The following is a 5,565-nucleotide window of genomic DNA, read 5'->3' as shown; positions in this document are numbered from 1 at the left end:
ATCTTCCTTTTTCCATTATCTTTCCATCATCTTTGTTCAAGCATCATCCAAGGTCAGCACAGGTTGCACATCTAAAAAATAAACGTTTGTGCTCTAATCCAAGCAGTATAGCTATATATTACATATTGTGTGCAGAATGCACTGCAACTGACCAGCAATGTAAGGTGTCTGTGTGTGGTTGCAAGAGGGGGAGTTAACAGCTCTGACCAGCAATGCAAGGTTAACAACATTGCCACTGACCACCAGTGAAGGGATGGTTAATAGTACTGCCACTGACACCAATGCTGGGGATATTATTGCTGCCACTATTACGAAGGGTTATTATTGCTGCCACGGACACCATTATCGTGGGTTATTATTTCTGTTGCGTTCGGTTTGCGGCAGTGAGCCTTGCATGTTTGCCCAAAAGGGCGACTTGCCTATTTATGACAGGGCCTCATTAGGACTCTTTTGAAGACCCTGTGTCGATGAAGGTTTACGATGCTCTGTGTTCCTTCTAGCTTGTCGTTTTCTGTCAAACGTGTCTTAAGTAGACTGTGGTTTGTCAAATATACCTGACTGCCTAACCTAGACATAAGATTTAAAGCTAACCCCTTTTGTTATATCTGTAAAAAAAATAAGTCAAGGCAACTGGAGTTGCTGTATTTTTCTTAAAGACTTATTTTTTCTTGTATTTTTCTGGAAGAAAAATACAGCAAGTCCAGTTGCCTTGACTTATTTTTCTACAGATATACCATGACCTGGATGAATGAGAACCTTCACAGCCATAACCCTTTTTGTTATACACTTGCAAATTCTGGAGAACATGAGGGTGGCACAATGCTATCAGTCACAGCAGATGTTGGATCATTATACACAATTATTAATCATAAAGAGGTATTGAGATCAACAAAGTGGACATTAGAGAAAGAAGGAAAGTTAGTCCCCAGGCAAAATGATTATATAATAGATGCACTGGGCTTCTATTTAGGCCACAGTTTTTTTTGGTATGTCAGTACAATACAGTTCTATAAGCAAAATGTAGGTGTATTGATGGGAGAAAAATTTGCTCTGAGTGTGATAAATATTTTTATGGCTTAATGGGATGAAGATACCTTCTTAAAAGACAATCCAGATGAATTGAGATTATATAAAATATAGTTAAATTGTATCATTTTGTTTTGGGGAGGGGGGGGGGGGGTTGTTTCTCAATCTGTAAAATGAGAATGATCGTAATATTGTCTTAACACGGAAATTCAATGAGACTTAGATACAGTTTCTTGAGATAGAGATTAATAGTATAGATATAGAGATTTACAGTATAGAGATAGAGATTTACGATAGAGATAGACGATAGAGATTTATGATAGAGACAGAGATTTATGATAGAGACAGAGATTTACGATAGAGACAGACAATAGAGATAGAGATTTACGATAGAGATTTACAGTATAAATAGAGATTTACAGTATAGCTAGAGATTTACAATACAGGCATATATTTACGATAGAGATTTACGATAGAGATTTACAGTATAGCTAGAGATTTACAGTATAGAGATTTACAATACAGGCATAGATTTATGATAGAGATTTACGATAGAGATAGACGATAGAGATTTATGATAGAGACAGAGATTTACGATAGAGATAGATGATAGAGATTTACGATAGAGATTTACAATAGAGATAGAAAATTACGATAGACAGAGATTTACGATAGAGACAGAGATATACGATAGAGATTTACGAGAAAGATATAGAGATTTACGATAGAGACAGAGATTTACAATAGAGACAAAGATTTACGATAGAGACAGGGATTTACGATAGAGACAGAGATTTACAATAGAGCTATATACCATTATTCAGTTGTCATCATCTAAACTGGTTATAAAGTATTGCAGAAAGTCAATTCATTAGGAGGAGAAGAAATTGCTCAAAGATAAAAGATTTTAAAAAACCTCAATGATGTTTGGGAAAAGAATGATACAAAAGGGTTTTTACTAAAGAACGCATTGAGACAGTGCAAGACAGTGGTCAGAGATAAAGGTAAGAAATCCCACTAAAAAGATCAGTTTGGCTTTGGTGTTAAAATTAACAGACAATATAAAAAAGTAGAACAAATTATATATAAGCATCGGGAAATCTTAAATAAATCCACAGTTTGGTTCAATATTATCAGAAAAAAACATCTTAGTAGAAAAGCACCTATACTCAGAAATAAAGTAGTAAAAAATGTAGTAGATCCACCGATCAAATAAAATATTGATTATTTGAAGTAAAAGTGCTATATATAGAATTTGGGGATAGATATGGAGCAAAGGCGTTACCGCACCCAAAGAGGAAATGTGAATAATGCAGCAAAGATAAGGGCTTTTAAGGTATCAGAAACACCACTGATATAGCACAAAAGTAGGTTAAGATTACATCTCTATTGTATACAAAAATATATAAAAGAAAATTTGATTGTGCATAATAAAACACTTGTGACAACATTACAGGGACTTTCCCTTTGGCTTTTATAGATGCACATCTTCCTTCAAACGGTCACACCGACCTTACAGGCCATTAAACACTCATGAAAGATACACTGTACCATTATCTTAATCTATGCCATGTTACATAATATGATACATTTGTATACTCACCTTCCTGTATATCTATCTATATAGATTATCTTCTTCCCTCCCCCTGAAGAAGCTCCTATATTGGGCGCAAAACCCGTTGAGGAACATTGGCACCCCTTGATACCATGACATCATGACAATATCGCATTTTTTGGACTCTATATGGTCTTTGGATAATTTATCAATATTGCTGGTATCTTTATAAGGGAGGTCTTGATTGTATTCCACAATATTAAGAAAGGATCACAATGTTTTATTACACACAATCACATTTTGTTTTATATAGTTTTGTATAAAATAAAGATGTAATCTTAACCTACTTTTGTGCTATATCAGTGGTGTTTCTGATACCTTAAAAGTCCTTATCTTTGCCGCATTATTAAATATATTAGAAGTAAAAGGTTTTTATGGGTGGGGTAATGGGGTTGCTTGTAGAGAAACGAAAAAAAAAAAAAAAGGAAAATTCTTTGAAAATAACAACAGGATATTAATATAACATAAAAGATTGTATATCTTGCCATACTAAATGGTTTGTTTACATGCTGCAGTGCCCTTGTGGCCTGCAGTATGTGGGGAGAACTATGAAGGAATTAGGGATTAGGTTAAGAGAACATATCTATAACATCTAAAGAGGATTAAAACATGACATTTTTAAACATTGTACTTTATGCCATAAAAACCCCCACAGGGGGGTCTACAATTTTTGGGACTAGAGAACGTGTGGAGACATTGAAGGAGAACAAACTTGAGTAGATCTCCAAAACAGGAAAATCATTGGATATATAAAGCTAAAACCATGGCTCCAGATGGGTTAAATATAGAATTTGACCTTATCTGTTTCATTTGTAAACTATTAATATGATATATCCCTCCTTTATTTCTAATAAGTGTAGGTGAAATAGGTGAAGTATGCAAGAACATTTGGAGGATCCCAGGTTTTATTAATTGTTTTTGTGTTATTTTCATTTACTTTTTTGATTATACCATATAAAAAATTGCTGTATTGGGGAGCTTTCTCGTTTTGCATATATATATATATATATATACATACATACATACACACAAACTGTTGTTTTAAACAGAGTATGAGGGTAAAGAAGATTGATTTTTGGCTGTAGCCCAAGTGATTTAAAAAACAGTACTAGAGACCAATTAATGTAAAATGTGTTTTGGTGGTTGCCATGGTCCCCTTGGTAACCGAGAGATAGAAGGAATTTAAAAAAAAAAAGAAATGTTCTGTGGTATATGCACACATTATAGTGGATATATATATATCCACTATATATTGGACACCTTATTGGGTCACATTTGTTCACTTATTTGTTTTTTTCAGTGGAGTGTATTTGTTTGGCACACGTTATAAGGAAAGTATAGTAGTGATGTATATCTATTTTCGGTTTATTTGTTATATTAAAGTTTATTGATTAGATAGTGCTGCACTTTTACCAACATTATTACTACCCCATTCTCTTCATACAGTTTGGAGACCTCACTATTGTCACCGGTATTTATTATAACATAATATCAGAATTTCAGTAAGATGAAATACTAAAAATATATTAAATATAGTTATTAAATTATAGTTAGTATATACAGTATAGTATACTATATTTAATATTAAAATATTAAAACTCAGTTACATTCTTCTCAAAACTGAAAAATAAAAAAAGCGATATACACAAAGAGTACCCAGTAGGTAAACAAAGAGTTTTTTTCGGTAATCTGGTGATACTATCGTGCACTTAGAACTATGCAGGCTTAATGAGGCTTCCCCATACAGGAAGTATATACAGTATAAAAAAAAGTTAGTACCAAGAAGTTTCTCATGCCCACCAATCAGATTCAATCATGCCTTGATGCAGAAGAGAGGGAGAGAACTCTGTTTCTTACGTCATATAACTTTGTAGTTCTGTGGGCAGGAATAGATCAGATGATAGATAGACTTGCTTACTGGACTGAAAAGTAGGAAAAGCCCCAAAACTAATAACATTAAAGTGATACAACAGAATGAATAGATTTCACTCATCATGAAACATACAAAAAGTTTATTGCATTGGTAAATTTAGCTATATTACACGTAGAATATAACAATGATCAACATTTTTCTAGTTCCTGAGTTTCTGCAGTTTCAGTCATAACAGCATAATACAGTACACCAGTCTGCAAGACACAGCTTCATAATGATCTAGTACAAGTTCAAATTCAAGCATTAACGAATGCAGCAATAAAGTGGGTACATTCTGAGAATAAAAAAAAATGTTCTTGGAGATGCTACTTTTTACATATAAAGTTTGGTGAACTTGTTACAAAATCCCCTTGCAAGCGGAACCCAGCCCCAGTCTGCTTTAACTGTCAGATGAGTATTGTGATAGATCTCAGTGCTGGAGCAAGATGTTGAAGGATGAGTACACATCTCCTTGTCCATCATTTTCATGGAGTAATTTATGGCCACCCAAAGAATTTCTCCTACTTTCCCGAGTGTGATTACAGGCACTGCAACAAGGTACAATGTTTGAAAGAAGGGGGTTCTTTCAAACCTTGTACCTTGTTGCAGTGCCTGTAATTACACATGGGAAAGTAGGAGAAATTCTTCGGGTAGCCATACATCACTCCATGCAATAATTTATGGTTACAAAAAGTTAAACAAAGCTCTAACCCTGTTACCAATGCAGCAAAAAAATTAATGTTTGACTCACCCTGCCAAAAGAACAGCTTGTGTAGCAGATTAATTACCTCTGTAGATTCGACAATAAACTGTATATGGGATCGTTATGTCTTTCACAGCTGATTCTAATGCCACACTGAATAACTAGAACAATTTGATACGGTCACGTGATGTCTACTTTTATTTGTGTTTATTTGGACAATATGACTGCCTGCACATGTTTCTGTGGTGTGATTTTATTATGGTTATTTTATCTTTCTGCAATTTGTTTAAAAATGTGTGTGTATATATA

Source organism: Nanorana parkeri, unplaced genomic scaffold (genome assembly GCF_000935625.1).
Source record: "Nanorana parkeri isolate BGI_ZX_2015 unplaced genomic scaffold, ASM93562v1 scaffold244, whole genome shotgun sequence".
Classification (NCBI taxonomy): domain Eukaryota; kingdom Metazoa; phylum Chordata; class Amphibia; order Anura; family Dicroglossidae; genus Nanorana; species Nanorana parkeri.
The sequence above is the reverse complement of the archived record's forward strand: the minus strand, read 5'-3'. Positions refer to the sequence as shown.